At 47.4% G+C, this 16,705-nt stretch overlaps 1 protein-coding gene across 6 annotated transcripts in view; it reads left to right on the top strand.

Annotated features, from left to right (window-relative positions):
* The window catches only part of TRAK1 (trafficking kinesin protein 1), a 115,255-nt gene that overhangs the window by 10,423 nt on the left and 88,127 nt on the right, over positions 1 to 16,705 (top strand). Inside the window, exon 1 of one of the 6 annotated variants that reach the window (XM_040636919.1) lies at positions 11,647 to 11,798. The exons of the other annotated variants lie outside the window; for them this stretch is intronic. The gene's annotated coding sequence lies outside the window, so the exon portion shown is untranslated. Of the gene's footprint in view, positions 1 to 11,646; positions 11,799 to 16,705 lie in introns of those variants that run through there. 6 annotated transcript variants of the gene reach the window in all.

Below are 16,705 nucleotides of genomic sequence, written 5' to 3'. Positions count from 1 at the left end.
AATGTTCTCCATTAAATATGTCTTCGTAGACTTTTAGCATATGATCTCGTTTTCTTTTTTTCTTTTCTTTTTTTTTTAAGGCTGTAGTTGATTGTAGAAGTGACTGGAATCTCTGCATCATTTGTAAAAAATGATTTCAAAGATACTTCCCATTACATTATTGAATATTTGTCTCAAAAATTTCTTGATGCACTCAGGGCACCTGGATGGCTCAGTCGGTTAAGCATCTGCCTTTGGCTCAGGTCATGATCCTGGGGTCCTGGGACTGAGTCCCATATCAGGCTCCTTGCTCAGTGGTGAGCCTGCTTCTCCCTCCCCCTCTGCCCTTCCCCCCACTTGTGCTATCTCTCTCTCTCTCTCTCTCTTTCAAATAAATAAAAAATCTTTAAAAAAATTTTTTTATGAACTCTTGGGGTTCTTGCTAGAACTGTTTTCTTTCCTGCTTATGTATGCTTCTTTTTATTAGATAATGAAGGTGTTTTTTGTTTTGTTTTGTTTTTTGGTGTGTGTGTAGGGGGGAAGGTCTCTGCTTTGGTTTCTAGGATGCTCAGTTGCCTTAGGTTTTCACTGAGTAGCTGTTCTGGTAAAACTGTCCTTGCCTGCTCCTGCCTCCTTCCATCTAATAAGATATATAGGGTGCTGTCCTTTTATGCTTATTCTAACATGGTTCTGTTGAAACCTTAGTGGACATACATGGGGTTTAAGTGGAAATAAAGGTTGACTTTCTCAGGGTGCCACGAACTTGCTCCTGTGGGAAGTCCACCCAACCCCGTATTTCAGCCCAAACAGACTCTCATGGTATTCCCAAGGGAGAAGCAGCGTGGTCTCCTGGGGTTCTCGGCCTGGGCATGTCGGCTTTGGGGCAGAGACATCCGGGTGTGTCTTACAGCTGCAGCATTTACAGTGCGACCTTGGGCAAGTCAGCTAGTCTCCGGACCTGTTTCTGCATCTCTACAATGGGATGACAGTGAGAACCTCCGAGTCGTCATTGGTACGCAGAGTGTGATTCCTGATAAGTACTTAGTACAGCGGTGCGTGGAAGGTGTTCAGTAAGGATTGGTGGTGACTCTTTGTACTTATCGTCTCTGCTTAATTCCCATTTCGGTGATGGTGCCCCCACCCAGCCCAGTTTACCAGGAAATCTGCTACAGTCCTTGTCCGTCGTCCTCATCTTGTGGTTTACTGCCAGCAGGCGCGGCTTGAACTGAATTCCAGAAGTGGGGAGCCAGGCTTTGGATCACCTGCTGGGGTGTGCCCTGTGCCTTATATAATAAGGGATCACCGTGTGTTTTGTGATTTGAGTCTTTAAATTTCGCAGGTGTCTGTCCTGGGAAACAGACTGAACACATGCACATGGACACGTGGTCAGTCCAGATGGCTCTGGGAAGGCCTGCAGGGCCCCAGCTTTTTAAACCTCAATCATACCAGGACCTGCCTCAGAGCCGGGGCCAGTGGGTGTCCTGTTGCCGGACAACTAGCTCAGAGGACTTCTATTTTCAGTTTTCCTTTCCTTCCTTGTTTTTTACTTTTTCTTCTCCTCTTTCCTCTCCTGTCTTTGTCTGCCCTCCCTTTCCTCCCTTCTTCTACCCTCCCTACTCCCCTTCCCCTGCTCTTCCCCCCATAAGAGAAACTATTTATTTTTTTGTTTTTTAAAAATATTTATTTATTTATAGAGAGAGAGTGCAAGTCCACACTAGCATGTGGGGGGAGGGGCAGAGAGAGAGAGGGAGAGAAAATCTCAAGCAGACTCCCCGCTGAGTGTGGAGCCCGATGCAGGGCTCGATCTCACCATCCTTAGATCAGGATCTGAGCCGAAATCAAGAGTTGGACGTTTAACCGACTGAGTGCCCCCCAGGCACGCTCTTTTTTTCTTTTTTAAAAAATTTTACAACAGGTGGATCTAGCCGGGCTGACTTTGGAAGCTGTGCCACATTCGACAGAACTACTTAGGTGAAGGCAGCAGTTATAGGCCCTGCTGGGTTAATGTTCTCTAGTGCTTTTCTGGCACATGGAGGACGTGAAGGTGGCCTCTTGTAAACTAGTCCTTTCTTGTGTCTGGGTAACAGGCACCCTCTTCTGTTCCCGGACGCATTCTGGAATAGTGAAGGGGCTACATAATGCTGATTTGGGATACGCTAGTGTGTAGCTAGAAGAGGAAGATTAGTAACGGTGTTTCCCAGCCCAGCTGCTGAGTGTGCCGGTGAGCGAACAGGCAAGAGAAGGGACCGGTCCTTAGCACTGCGCACACAGTGTGTGGTAGGTCTAGGGAATTCTCAGATGGAGCTAAACTGGAAGGAGGAGCTGAGCGTTTGCATGTGAGCTCTGAGAGTCTTCAGGAGGGAACCCGAAGGCTGGGGGAGAGAAGGAAGGAGGGAGAGCTTGCAGAGACTGGCCGCTCACCCTCTGGGCGATGGGAAGCTGCTTGAAGGTGCCTTTACCGTGAGTTCCAGCCCTGCGGAGAGGCTGTTTCAGACCTCACCCAGCCCATCTCTTCCTGCACCCCTGCCACTCCAGCACTGTGTCAGAATGGGCAGTGGGGTGCTGGGCATGGCGGCCCCCCTGAGCACGGGAGTCCTCAGCCTTCTGGAGCTGTGCACCAGTCCCATGGTGTTTTGTGATTTCCCCTGGTGCTTCCGGGAGCCCAGGCAGGTGAGGTGGACGCTTGCTGTCATGCAGAATTGGGTTTGGTCCGCTGGGTGCCGTGAAAGTACCATGGAGCAAGGAGGGTAGTTGAAGCAAAGGGCTGTGGGATTCACGCTGGAGGGAAGGGCACAATAAAGGCAAAGTGGAGGGATCACGGGGCGGTGATTGATGTGGCATAGTTGGGAATAAATGAGGGGGAACTGTGAGGAGAGGGGGCCGGAGGGGCTGGTCATGATCAGGGAGGGGGCATCTGCATTTCAGATTTCAGAGGTGGCCCAGGTGCGCTGGCAGACGTGGAGTGTGCGGTCCAGGGAGCGTCTCGGAAGTGGACAAGTGAGCGTGAGCAAGGGTGGTGTGAGGCTCAAGTGAGGCTCAAGTGAGCCGGTGGAAGAAAAGGAACCCTCTGTGGCTGGAGGAGCCAGAGAATGCCGATACTAACTCCAGACCCCGAGTGAACCAGCTCAGAGCAAGACTCACTTCCGCTTGATTTCTCCCTATTTATGTGGGGGTTGGTGGTGACTAGAAATGGGAAGGGACAAGTATGAGTTTGAGAAAGGGTGTGGGAGTCCTCTGGTGCCCAGTCTCCTTTTGCCTGGGACCAGGAGGCTGGGAGTGGCCTGCCCAGGTGTGCACGCAGCACCACCTAGTGGTCCAGGGAAGCACCAGCAACAGGAGTGGCAGCCTTTACCCGGAGGCCAGACATGTGCGGTGCTCTGGGGTCCGCAACTTCGGAAAGGGATTGAAGGAAAGAGGAGGTCAATTGTCCAGAGAATCGGACAGGTAAGGCAGACAGCTTCTGTTGTGTAGAACAAAACAAATCTCCCTCCGCCCCTCCATGCCTTCCTCTGTCTTGTTCCTTCCACCTTTATTTTAGTTGAGCCCCATCTGCTCTTTGCTGGAGTTGATTCCAGAATTTCTTTTTTTAATTTTTTTTTTAATTTTTATTTTTTTGCAAGGAGGAGAGTATATGAGAGCCAAGGATGACCATGTCTTCCTGCTTCAGCTGCTTGTTAGGAGGTCCTGGTGGTGGTGTGATTTCAGTGCCATGCAGGCAGCTTTATTCTTCTAGCTCTCAGTCATCATACGTTGCGTCATTTTAAACCAAGTGTGTATTAGTCAGGTTTGGCTGGACAACAGACCACTCCCAAATCCACAGTGGCTACTGCAATGTTTATTCCTAGATCATGGTCGTAGGTCACCTGAGGGTTGACCTTCAATCGGGTCTGCTTTACTTACCTCTCATTTGAGGATTTGGACTCAAGGGGCCCCGGCTGTCTAGGGCCGTACCCTTCTGGCTGAACACAGGGCCACGTGCACAAACTCAACCAACACATTCAGAGTCCCTGGCTGGACAGGCAGTAAGTGACGTCCACTCACATTCCAGACCGGCCGAGGCGAGTTCTGTGGCCCGGCTCAGTCACAGAGCTGCAAAGTGGTATTTTGTTCACAGTGCACCAAAACCAAAGGCAGATAGTGAAGGAGGAATTGCGAATAAGATGAGCGGCCGGATGTTAGAAGATCCTCGAATGGCGGAGGCCCCTCGGTGGCCTTCAGGAAGCTTCAGGGAGTCAGTGATCTCTCCTATGGCCTAGAATAGGGGTTGGCAGACCTTTCCCTAAAGCCCAGAGAGTAAATATTTCAGGTTCGTGGATCACATGACCTGTGTTGCAACGAGGTGGCCGGAAGCAGCCATAGACGATACCTAAAGGAATGGGTGTGGGGCTGGGCTTCAGTAAAACCCTTATTTATGAAAACAGGCCGGGGCTGGATTTGACCATGGATCCTAGTTGGTGGATGCCTGGCTTAGACGTTCAAGCCCTGATTTCTCTCTGGGTGTCAGCTTAACAGTAAGAGAGGAATACCCTTTGTTAGTTGGGAGGCTGCTGGTGAGTCCAGTAATACCCCACCCACTGTTCAGCATGGTTAAGCTGTAAACTGCTGTTCCCTGTCATTGAATTTTCTAGGCAGCCAAAGCTTATTTTCTAAGTATGAAACGTCGTTTTGCTTAACCTGTTCTCCATAGAAATGTCTGGAAAGGGTATTAGAAGATCCTTGGTCATTCCAAGGATGGTGCGGAAGGCAATTTAACCTTCCTGTTGGATTCAGATTTATCTTTCGCGAACAGCCTTTTTGGTGAAGGACTTTGAGGTGTGCCTAAGTGAGGGTAATAGGTATGCTCAGTGACTCTACCTTCCCATCTCTTGTGGTTACATTTTCGTGTGTTTGTGTGTATGACCACGTCACTGAGATATAATTCACCCATTTAAAGTGTATAATTTTATGGCTTCTAGTTTGTTCACAGGGTTGTGCAGTTATTACCACCAATCAATTTTAGAACAGTTTCATCACCCCCAAAAGAAACCCCAGATCCTTTAGCTATCACCCCCAATCCGCTCTCATCCACACCCCACCCCACAGTGTGGCTGAATTTTTAATGAGCTTTCGGAGGGTCACCTCTTGGAATCTGCTGCCCTGGTTTCTTGGCCCTAACAGGCTCAGCCCTGGCCTTGGAAAGCAGAGCGAGGAATCTTCTTGAATGGTCATCGTGCTAGGCAGGTGTATACCCAGTAGAGACTTTCATTGTGCCTGACACCTGGGCCTCAGAACTACATCAGCTGAGGACATAGCTTTAACATTTTCTCCTTTATCATACCTTTCTATTTCTTCATTTGTGTTCTGCTTTGGAGGAGTCGCCCTTTGTAATTTTCTACTTTTCGAATTTATGTTTGTGTTGGTTTGAAACCTGGTTCAAGCAACATGGAATCATTCCACACTCAGGTTTTATTGGTTTTATCTGTTTTGCTTAACTGCTTATTGTCGGGCTGTAGTCATGGTTTTGGGGATGAGTTTGTAGTCTTTTAATATCCAGATGATCTCACTTCATGTTTTGAAAAAGTAGCCATTGTTCACCTATAAACAGAATTTCCTGCCTAGGAAGTCATTTAGACAAACAATAAAGCAGTGGACCACATTCAATGGTCGAGGCATGGTAGGCATTACGATTTTATAAAATTGTGTTCTATTAATAACATAAACTTTTCCTGATTTGACATCTGACTGTTGATCTCAGAGTTTGACCTTCGACATTAATTGGCTTTCATTCCACAGTAAAAGCTAACTTTGGGGAGGAGAGGACAAGTGGGAGGATGTGGCCCTTGAATTCTGGCAGCTGCTCCGCTCAGGCTGCCTTGAAAGCTTTAGAGAGGCTAACTATAAATACTGGGTATAGATGTTTTTGGAAAACAGAAAGCAAGTGTAAGTGTAAAAAGTTAATAATTTTAAAACAGGAGACTGAATCTGAACCCACATATTAAATCAACGGGAGGTTAGAGCTGCGGAGGGAGGTTGGTGAGGTGAAGTATAATGGGCTATCCTTTCTTTGTTCTGGAGAATCAGAGAAACAGAGATTTACCTCCTAGTGACTTACAGGTAACTACCAGTATCAGTCAGGATTAGGTTTGGCTGCACAGAACAGCCACTTCACCTGGTAGGATTTTTATGGTGACGGTGGCGCTCCATCCATGTTTGCCTTGTTATTACTGTAGTTTGTTATCATTATGAAAAGTACAGCTGGATCCCTCCATCACTCTCACACCCAATAAAATCCAGATGGCTCAAAGATAGAACGTCAAGAATGAAGCCATAAAAGTGGTAGAAGTAAATATCGCTGGATATTGTAATAATCTTGAGACGGGCAAGGCCAGGCTGCAGCCTGACACAGAGGCTAGAACTGTAAAGAAAATGATGAAACCAGGTTTCAAACCAACACAAAAAGAAAATGATCCATCATTTTAATTTAAAAATTTAAAAATTTTTAATTTTAATTTAAATTAAATTAATTTAATTTAATTAATTTATTAATATTTTTATTTTATAATATTTAATTTTATTATATATATATTTATATATATAAAATTATATTATAAAATTATAATATTTAAATTAAATTAATAATTTAATTAATAATTTAATTTAATTTAATTTAATAAATTTAATTAATTTAATTTAATTTAAATTAATTTAAAAATTAAGCCTTAATTTAAAAATTAAGCCTGAGACAGGGATTCTTGCTGTAGCATGATGTATCTGTTCCTGAAAAGCTCTCACGTTTTGCATAATTGCAGGCCAGAAATAACAGGAGTTAGGTGACTTTGTAACCAGAACACTAGACCGTATGAAGCACAAACAGTATACTGGGAGATAAGGGGAGGCTGCAGAAACCGTGCAGGACAAAGGCTGTGAGCCCTGCAGCTCCCATGAAGGTGGGCATAGGAGGAAATGCAGCCTGAGAGCCATGCAACGCTGGGGTGCCCCTTCTTGGAGATGGAGCCCTACATGTAGCGCTTATTTTAAACTTTAAAATAGGGCCATATGGGCTCCTGCCTGTGCAGTATAAGAGCACTTCCCTACTTACCACCAGCATATGAGCTCCTGCTAGAAAGTCCCGTTGCAGCACACAAGGCTGTGTGGGGAAACCAAGGAAACACGAGTAGGGTTGCGAGACGAGGGACAAGCCAATAGGGGGGTGGCGGGAACAGTTGCACTATATTTGATAGAGGATTAATATAAAGCTTCTTTGTGTATATCAGTATTAAAGAAGAGATAAGCAAGAAAAAATATATGTGAAATCCTGTAAAAGAACTGTAAATGGCCAATATGTCCATGAAAACATGTGGGATATTATTAAGGAATAAATGCAAACGGCCAACAGGTGCATGAAAAGGTGTTCAGCATCACCAGGTATCAGGGAAATGCAAACCAAAACCACGATGAGTTATCACCTCACAGCTGTTATAATGGCTTGTATGGAAAAGACAAGAGACAACAGGTGTTGGCGAGGGTGTGGAAAAAAGGGGACCCTCGTGCACTGTTGACGGGAATGTAAATTGATGCAGCCAATTTGGAAAGGATATTTATTTCAGTGTTCTTTAATTGCAAAAATATGAAATGTTTGTGAATGGGGTATCACATAACTGAATTGTGGTCGGTGCGGAAAATGGAATGCCATGCAGCCCTTTAAAAGGAGGCGGATCAGAATTTACTGTCATGGAGAGATGTCCGTGACATATTGATGACATCACTAGTGAATTTACCAAGGCATATGGAGGGGAGAGAAATAAAATCACAGCAAGTAGAGAAGAGATTTTCAGAGTGGTTTTGGAATTAATGACTATCTCCAGTGCTTTTGGACATTTTCCTTCCTTCTTTTAAATATGTGACAAGCTCACCTGTGCAATTCTCATCCGTCGGCAAGTACTGTTACCTCTACCTTCAGTGTGTTTCCTGAATCCAGCCACTTCTACCTATGTCATTCTAGCCTGAGCCACCATCGGTTCTTGCCTGGACTGTAGCAGTAGCATCCTGGCTTATCCCCAACTGGTAGCCCCTTCAGTCTGCCCACACAGCAGCCAGGGAGGCCTGTGTAATCCTTGCGTCAGAACATGGCGCTCTTGTAGTGGGGCTGCCCACTGCGGCCACAGTGAGTTCAGGCCTCCTGCTGTGGCCTAAAGGTTCTGGGTGCTGTGGCCTGTCACCCCTCACCTGCATTGCTCTCCCTGCCCGGGCTCCAGCCACATAGGATGCCTCTGGCTTTTCTTTATATTTACTCTTCCCTGTGCTTGGAACACTGTCCCCCTTAGATCTTCATTCCGGTGTCTGCCCCAGTGACCCTTTCCCAGAAATGAACAAATAATTGATATTCATGACTTTATAATATTCCATTAAGTGGGTATGATTTACTTAAGTACTGCACTTTTGCTAGACATGAAGGTTGTATTTGGCAATGCAGTGAACATCTTTTCGTTTTTAAAATCTAGCATTTTAAAATTCAAATATAATTAACTTACAGGGGTCTGTTCTCAGGTGTAGAATATAATGAGTCACCATTTCTGTACATTTCTCAGTGCTCATCAAGATAAACGTACTCTTAATCCCCTTTATCTCTTTCGCCCACCCCGCCCCCACTTCCCCTGTGGCAACCACCAGCTTATTCTCTGAATTTAAGAGTCTGGTTTTTTTTGTTTCTTTTTTTTGCAATGAACATTTTTTAAAAAGGGTATTGAGGATGTGACTGTTAACATATAGGTATGTACAGAAATAATTTACAGGTACTTACGACGCTCATTTGTTTTTGATAAGCTTTTGTTGTTTTAATTTTGGATCTCCTAAGTAGTTGGCCCAAATTAGGGTGATCATTGTTCAAGCAAGGACAATTTTTAACAGCTTCGTTGAGGTGTAATTTGTGTAACCATACAATGTAAGTACATAATTGAGAGATTTTGCAGTGGACTTAGAGCTGTACCACCCGCCAGAGAATCTGTACCATCTCCCATTCCCGTCTACAGTGTGCAGGGGTCCCAGTTTCTTCACATCCCCTCTGCCTCACACTACTGTCTTTTTTGTTTTAGCCATTCTAGCAAGTGTGTCGTGGTATCACGGTGTGGTCTATCAGCGGGGACACTTTTGTTATTAGGGTTTTTAAACTGTGTTAAAATCTATGTAACATTGCCCACTTAACCATTTTGAAAGTGTGTAATTCAGTTAGTATTTGATGCATTCAAATGTGTGTAGACACTATCTATTTCCAGAACATTTCATCACCCCCAAAGGAAACTTCCCACCCGTGAGCACTCATTCCCGTTCCTCCCTCCCCTTAGCCTCCGGCACCAGTCTGCTTTCTGTCTCAATGACTTCATGTATTCTGGATGTTTCGTAGAAAGGGAGACATATCCCATGTGGTCTTGGCTTCTTTGACTTCGCATGATGTCTTCCGTGTTCATTCACATCATAGCAGGTATCCTTTTTATGGCAGAATGACATTCTGTTGTACGGATATACCACATTTTCTTTACCAGTTCATCCATTGGTCGACATTGGGTTGTTTCCACCTTTTGGCTACTGGGAAGAGTGTTGCTCTGACGTTCGTGTACAAGAGTTAGTTTGAGGGGCGCCTGGGTGGCGCAGTCATTAAGCGTCTGCCTTCGGCTCAGGGCATGATCCCGGCATTCTGGGATCGAGCCCCACATCAGGCTCCTCCGCTGGGAGCCTGCTTCTTCCTCTCCCACTCCCCCTGCTTGTGTTGCCTCTCTCGCTGGCTGTCTCTCTCTCTGTCAGATAAATAAATAAAATCTTTAAAAAAAAAAAAAAAAGTTAGTTTGAATACCCACTTCCGGTCCCTTTGGGTATAAACCCAGGAGTGGAATTGCCGGGTCATATGGTGATTCTGTGTTTAATTTACTGAGGAACTGCCACACTGTTTTCTAGAAGGGACACCTTTGAGTATGACAGAGAGTGATACCGATACTTACGCTGGAACAGCAGGCACGAACTGGGGCTGTCTTGGGCACGCCAAGACAAGTGGGGTCCTTGTTCAGCCCAGCCCCTCCGCCTCCTCTCTTCCCTTCCCTCCTGGTGTCAGCCACCATCCAGATGGTGTGCTTCGTCCTCTCGCATGTTCTCCAACTTCTGTTCCATGTGTATCTTTTCTTGTCGCCGAGGTCCCCAGGTTCCCAGTCTGAGAGATGAAAGAAAATCCCTAATGCAGTGACTGTCTTTTATTTCTTTTAAAAAAATAGTGGTAAAATATCTATAACATAAAGTTTATCATTTTAGCTGTTTTTAAGTGTACAGTTCTGTAGCATTAAGTCCCTTCAGTGTTGAGCAAGTACCACTTTCATCCATCTCCAGAACTTTGTCATTTTCCCCAGCTGAAACTCTGCACCCTTTAAACACTAACCCCCCAGACTGCTCCCTCCAGCCTCCAGCCACCACCATTCTGCTTTCTGTTTCCACACATTTGCCACTCTAGCTACCTCGTAAAAGAGGAAGCATGCAGTGTTTGCCCTTTTCTGACTGGCTTATTTCACCTCGTATAGTGTCTTCAAGGTTCATCCATGGTGTAGCGTGTGCCAGAATTTCCTTCCTACTTAGTGCCGAATGATATCTCACTGTATGTATAGACCACGTTTTGATATCCATTCATTCATCCGTGACCACTTAGGTTGCTTCTACCTTTTAGCTGTTGTGAGTAATGCTGCTGTGAACATGGGTGTACAAGTTCCTGCAGTTGCTTCTGGATATATACCCAGATTTGGAATTAAAAAAATTTTTTTTAAATTTATTTGAGAGAGAGAAAGAAAGAAGAAGCAGGGGAAGGGGCAGAGGGAGAGAGAGAAACAGACTCCCCACTGAGCAGGGAGCCCGATGTGGGACTGGATCCCAGGACCCTGGGATCATGACCTGAGCCGAAGGCAGACACTTAACCGACTGAGCCACCCAGGCGCCCCCCAGACTTGGAATTGTTGGCTCATAAGATAGTTCTGTGTTTAACTCTTGAGGAAACTGGTGATGCATGTTTTTATCAGATGCACTATAAACATGCTTATATATTTGGCACTTCAGATTTTTTGGATTCCTTTCTTAGATTTGATCCTATAGTGCGAGTACTGGCTTGAGGGTCATGACACATTTTTGGTTCTCCAAACATGCTGTCAGACTGTTTACTGCCACCGTTGTTCCAATTTACACCAGCTCCATCTGTCTAAACCCTAATTCAGCTGTGAGCACTTTAATTGCAGTCATCACACCGACCCTGGCTATTTTTGTGTGAAATTATTTTCCCCTTGGTAATTTAATAATTATAAAATAGACGCTTTTAAGAGAAATTACCAAGGACATTAGAAAATCAAAGTATTTTTTTCTATTTCTCTCCCACTAAAACAAATTCTAAGGGGTAGTAACACTCCCTATTTTTTGTGCAGGTGTAACTATGGGCTGAATTTATACACAGTGCTTTTTCCTTTTAAAATAAATTTCTGTGCAGTTCAAGCTGGATGTCTCAGTGTTAGAGTCAATCCAGCCTGTAATGTAATATCCTCTGCTTTTGTTGATTTCTATTCAAAGCCCACTGGGGGCACTCTTTCTGAAAAGCTGGATTTGGTTTTGCCATTTGGGGCGCCCCCATAGCGGGATCCACCCCATTTGTTTTGCCCTGCCTGTCCTTGCCCTCTGTTCTTGCACAACAAACTGGCGTGTCCGGGTGGACTGTGCCGCGGTCAGTTGCACAAGATTGCACTTGAGCGTCGCGTCGGCGATCCTGCTTGTGAACGCGGCCGTGGGGCCGATCGGGCGTCGTGGCCGCCGTGCTCCTGGTGGGGGTAGGTGTCCTGCAAGCCAGGGTTCGTGTGTGATTATGTGATAGCTCAGGACCCGACACCCGGTCTATGTGGAATGCACCCCGTGTCATTGTTTATGCTTTCTCTTAGAAAGAGTCACTTCTGCTGGCAGTTAGGGTCACAGCCATTGCTGAGAACTCCCCAGTGTGGGTTTTTTTCTTTCTGTAGTTGGCCTTTTCTTTCCGTTTCCATGTGGGTGTCTCTGTGTGGCCCTGCGCCTCCCAGAGATCACTTGCGCTGCTCCCAGCAGGGTAGCTGGGCCTCAGTGGGGTGGGGCAGAAGAGCAGGGGAGGGAAGACTTGTCCCTGTCCCTTCGGGGCTGGAGTGTGAGCTGAGGCGCCGCAGGGGGACAGCAGGGCCTCGTGTCTGGTCTGCCTATGGCCCTGCACCTTGTAGGGCCTTTCCCTTGTGTAAGGGGAAGGGCAGGGCAAGGACGGGCTCACTGGGGGCCCACACCGGTTCTCGTGAGGAGTCTGAGAAGGGTCTTGTGTGCAAGTAGGGGCAGGGCGGAGGTGTGGGCGGAGTGGAGCCCGCCGAGAGACCTCCTCACCCTTGCATACTGTTTGAGTGCTGAGTCATGTGCCTTACTTATTGATTTTCTTTTTTAAAGAAAGCACGTTCAGTTAATGAACACCACCAGGGGCTAAGTGTCAACCTCAAACGTTGGTGTGCAAGAACCCCTTGGAGGGTTTGACATAAAAGCCAGTTCCTGGGTCACACCACCTAGATCCTGGTACAGGGGGTCTAGGGGAGAACCTCAGCAGCCCTCTGAAGACCCCTCGTTGAGAAGCCTGCCTGTTGGCAACATCACCCCCAAGTATGGTTCTCGGGAAGGTTCCTCAGCAGGGATTGGTAAAGGAAGGGAAATGCTTTCTCGAAGATTCCTTCCCTGGAGGATCCCCGCCTGGACTCACCAGACCCGGAGTGAGCCATGTGTAAGTTAGGGTTAGGAGGAAGCGGGCTGGGGTGTGGGGTCCAGCACAGCCCCTTAGTAGCGGAGTCACTTGGGCTCCTCACATAATCTCTGAGACTTTGGTTTCCTCGTGGGTAAAGTGTGCTCTTAATTCTCACCCTGCACCACCCACTGGTTCGGGAGTGTAGATGCAATTCAGGAATGGGTACCACAAGCTTTGTATCATTCAGCATTGTTTGTTGAGCATTTACTGTTTACCCGGCAGGGTGCTGTTTAAACAGCAGGGACAAATCAGCATCCAAGATGGCGCTGTCACTTTCTGAGGCCTCTCATGTGGGGGGCTGTTGTACCGGGCCGAGCACCAGTCTCGGGTCTGTTGCTGGTTGCTCAGTGGGATTTGGCTACCACCTCAGCCTCTCTGAGTACAGTCTCTTCTCCATTAGATGAGGCAGTTAAGCCAGTAACTTTTAGCTCTAATGATCCCTTTGTAGTTTGTGAAATGGCAACTTTTGTGATATAGAGCATAACTACTAACCCTGAGTTCCCTGAAGATGCCGAGGTGGGGCTCTCAACTGTGTGACCCTGTAATAGTTTTCTAGAAAGACACCAGTCACAAAGTGTCACGTGTGTCTCTGGCACTAGTATGGCCCATGTGTAAGTCTTTGCATCTGTGCCCTTTAATCTTAATAATTTCAAGAAGAATGAATTGTTTCCAAGTCTGTGCAAGTGGTTTGCAAGTGGCCGAGGAGGAGAAGGGTCTTGTCCCATGCAGTCTTTAAAACATTGGATTTACCATCACTGCCAAGCAGTGGATGGTAGGAAGCTTACCTCCCCTCCAGAACCTCTTCAAGCACAGACCTGGGGTCATGCTCCTTGACCACCACCCTTGTGGCTAAGTGGAAACATGGTGGGTAAAGACATGGAATGGGTGGGGTAGAGGAGGAGAAAGTAGAAGATAGATGGGCTTTTAGAATATGGCCAGTTTTGTTGAGTTAAGGTTCCTTTACTTTTTCTTTGATTGTCACCATTACTGTAGTCTAGAACATTCTCCCGAGGCCCAGAGTGAGACGCCAGGTTGGGAAATCCCAGAGCGCAAACAAAATGTGGCCCTCAGGTGTTTACAAAATTCTGAGTGTCTGACATTGAAAAAAAAAATCAAGAAATCTCATGTAAAAATGCAGATTCCTGGCCTCTTGGAAGAAATCAGCATATCCGGGGCTCTGGGTGCCCCCCCACCCCCGCCCTGGGTGGAGCAGGATGTGTTGTACACCCCGCTCTTGGCCTGGCTGCTCAGACACGTGTTGGGCAGGAATAGAGCTTTTCTGCAACCTCACGCCTTTGTTCTGTGGATGCAGAAACTGAGTTCCAGACAGATGAAGATGGGACTTGGGGGGTGATGGGGAGAAGTTGGGGACAGAGCCAGGCCTGGGGTCTCCTCCGAGCTCTCAGAACAGCACTTCTGCCATACCTGGCTGGGTCCCACGCACCTTCCGGCAGGTGGCAGTCGCGCTGCTGGCTGGCCTCCCAGTCTGTCTCTTCCCTGACTTGACCCTGTGCTCTTGCTCCCCCTCTCTTCGGATTTTGCATTTCTTCTCAGGAAGCTCTCCTCTTTATCCAGCGCTGTTCTCTCTCTCCTTTTGTTCCTTCTTCTCCCCCTGCTGTTGCCCCAGGACCTCCTAGAGCCTGGGTGAGTGTTTAGGATGCTTCTCCCCTCCATCTGTGCAGTTCCCTGCTCTCCTGGGTCCAGATTCCTCTGCTTCAGCATGCAGGTGGGAGGCCCAGAGACCCCAAGGGATCCACCCCCACCCCATCTGGGGGCGGCCACCACTCAGAGCCTGTAACTTCACGGTCCTGGATATGCTGATTTCTTCTGAGAGGCCAGGGATCTGTGTCTTTACATGAGACTCCCTGATCTTTAAATGTCAGACACTAATTTAGAGCTGCCGCCTCTGCTGTAAAATGTTGAGCATTATCTCGGGCGCCTGGCAAGTTCCACGAAGCTGGCGTGTCACCTGTGTATCGGAGGGGCCTCCTTCTAGCCCCTCCACGGGAATGAGGATCTAGCCCACGGCAGGTGCCAAGTGGACGTAGCTTCCCCTATAGCCCCAGACCTCCTGGATGCCTAGCAGTCTCCAGCACCCTGTCCCACCTCCCAGCCAGCCCTAAATGGAGCCCTCATCCTCGGTAGAGGGACCCACGCCAAACCTTATGCCTTGGAGAAAACCTAGGAGGGATTGTAGCTCTGAACAGGTGAAGAGACCCCCTTATGTTTTGCTCCCGGAGTGATGCCATAAGAATAGGAGGCATGGGATTGAACTGGTATTTGCTGGGTGAGTGAGGGGACATCCACTTCCCTGTGGGACTTAACCTCCATGCTGAATGAAAACCTATGGGGTTGCCGGGAGGGGCCTGAAAACCCTTGGCACTAGATGGCTCCACCTCCCCTGTGCTGAATGCTGGGCATTGGTCCATCCTGGGGATGCAGGGCTGTCAGACTAGCCCTGCCACCCATTGCTGATTTTTCCTAGCCTTTGTCCCCATTATTTACCCAACACTCACTGAGCACTTACTGTTTGTTGCCCAGCTGGCTGGAAAGGTCTTTCTCTCGAGGGGCTCGCAGCTGGTAGAGAAGGGAGTGCAGAAAACACTCCTAACATTGTAGTGAAATCATCAGTGTCCTGTGGACCTAGCCACAGGACAGAAGTCAAGGAAAATTTGAAATACAAGGTGACATTTGAGTGGTATTTTGAGATAGAGTTTGCCGGGCAGCGAAGGGCATTCTAGGCAGCTAAGACAGCTGGTGTAAAAACCACCATTTGTGGAGAAGTATGTTTAGCAAATGGTGAGAAGTTGGTGTGGCCTCACTGAAGAGGTGTTGGATGAAAGAGCAGAGTCTGCACTTGATAAGAAAGGCTGTTTTAACAGAGTCAAAGATAATAGTGGCTTCCACAAGGTAGACCTTTCTTTCCCTCCTCAAAGCCCCAGGGCAAGGTTGGACTCCACCAGGTGGTCCCAGGCGCCCAGGGTTGCTCTGGCGTTGCCTTTACTCGTGCGGTTGAAGATGGTTTCAGCACCAGCCCCCTCTCTGCATGCGAGAGTTGGAGAAGGCATGGCGAGGAAGCTCTGTTTACATCCTGTTAACCAGGCATGGGGACATACCTTACTGCAAGGAAAGATGGGAAATGTAGTTTTTAGCCGGGGCCATACCTTGGGAATTCCACTACCAAAAGGAGGAAGCAGAAATTGGATATTGGGAAACCTCTGTCCCAACAACTTCTATCTGAGGGAGGCAAGGGCTGAAACATGGAGCACTTTAGAGGGAGCTGGGAGGTTTTTTAAAACAGGGCAGTACCGTGTTTTAAAAAAGCATCTTTCTACACACGGCACCAGTGGCAGTGTGGCCAGCAACCATGGGGCTGTTGTAGTAACTGTGGAAGGGGGAGATCCGCCCTGACTGCCTGGGTGAGCCTGGCCTTCTGGCGGTTTGACAGGCTGGGCGTTGGGGGATTCTGGGCTGTGGTTGCTGCACATCTTCCAGAAGCCAGGGACCTGTTAGGGTGTGAGTTCAATCAGCAGGCTGATGCCCTTTATTTGAGGGTTATCTGAGAACACGTTTTTATAGCTTGTTAATAATGTGAGTTGGAGGGCGCTTGGGTGGCTTAAGTTGGTTAAGCATCCAATTCTTGGTTTCGGCTCAGGTCATGATCTCAGGGTCCTGGGATTGAGCCCCATGTCATCGGGTTCCGTGCTCGGTGGGGAGTCTGCTTATCCCTCTCCCTCCCTCTTTGCACCCCTCCCCCACCCATGCTCGCGCTCTCTGTCTTTCTCTTTCTCAAATAAATAAATAAAATCTTAAAAAAAAATAATGTGAGTTGGAGCTATGGAGAAATGATGACTGTCAAGAGTATAAAGGGGTCCTTTCCTCCAGGTTGGGCCAACAGTGTCCGTTGACACCGTGAGCTTGAGTAAACCCCAG

This window comes from Ursus maritimus, unplaced genomic scaffold, assembly GCF_017311325.1.
Source record: "Ursus maritimus isolate PB19 unplaced genomic scaffold, ASM1731132v1 scaffold_20, whole genome shotgun sequence".
NCBI lineage: Eukaryota > Metazoa > Chordata > Mammalia > Carnivora > Ursidae > Ursus > Ursus maritimus.
Note: the sequence above shows the minus strand (reverse complement) of the source record. Positions and strands in the feature narration are given on the sequence as shown.